The sequence below is a fragment of the Erinaceus europaeus genome, chromosome 2 (assembly GCF_950295315.1).
Source record: "Erinaceus europaeus chromosome 2, mEriEur2.1, whole genome shotgun sequence".
NCBI classification, from domain to species: domain Eukaryota; kingdom Metazoa; phylum Chordata; class Mammalia; order Eulipotyphla; family Erinaceidae; genus Erinaceus; species Erinaceus europaeus.
In genome coordinates this window covers 32,512,316-32,513,178 of record NC_080163.1, presented here as the reverse complement: position 1 = coordinate 32,513,178, position 863 = coordinate 32,512,316, and positions in this window count along the sequence as shown.

Sequence of the window (863 nt, the reverse complement as noted above, 5' to 3'; positions counted from 1 at the left end):
GTATGGTTTTCTTATTTTCAATGTTATTTATTTCTGCAGTAACTTTAGTTATTTCTGTCCTTCTGGTTGCTTTAGGGTTCATTTGTTCTTCTTCTAGGTCTTTAAGATGTGCAATCATACTGTTTATTTGTGCTTTTACTTGTTTCCTAATGTGTGCTTGTATGGCTATGAATGTCCCTCTCAATACTGCCCTAGCTGTGTCCCAAATATTTTGATAGCTTATGTCTTTATTTTCATTGAACTCTCAAAACATTTTGATTTCTTCCTTTATTTTCCCTTTCACACAGTAGTTGTTAAGAAGTGTACTGTTGAGCTTCTACATTTTGGGACTCTTACTAGTCTTTTGTTGATTGTTAACTGTTAGTTTAATTCCACTGTGAACTGAGAATATGCTTGGATGATTTCAATGCTCTTGAATTTGCTGATGCTGTCTTTGTGGCCTAACATATGTTCTATCCTTGAGAATGACCCATGTGGACTTGAGTAAAATGTGTATTCCAGTTTCTTGGGATGAATGATTCTGAAAATATCCAATAGTTCTAGTTTATCTATCTCCTCATTTAGCTCACTTATGTCTTTATTGATTTTCTGCCTGGATGATCTGTCAAGTTGAGAGAGTGGGGTGTTGAAGTCCCGTATTATGACTGTGTTGCTGTTAATATATTGCTGTAGCTCTTTCAGTAGGTGTTTAATGTATTTAGATGGCTTCTCTTTGGGTGCATAGATGTTAATAATTGTGAAGTCTTCTTGATTGACTGATCCTCTGAGCATTAAGAAGTGTCCATCCTTATCTTTTTAAATTTTATTTATTTATAATATTTCTTTTGAAGACATCCCATAGGTCTCTGTTGCTGTTTGCAGTA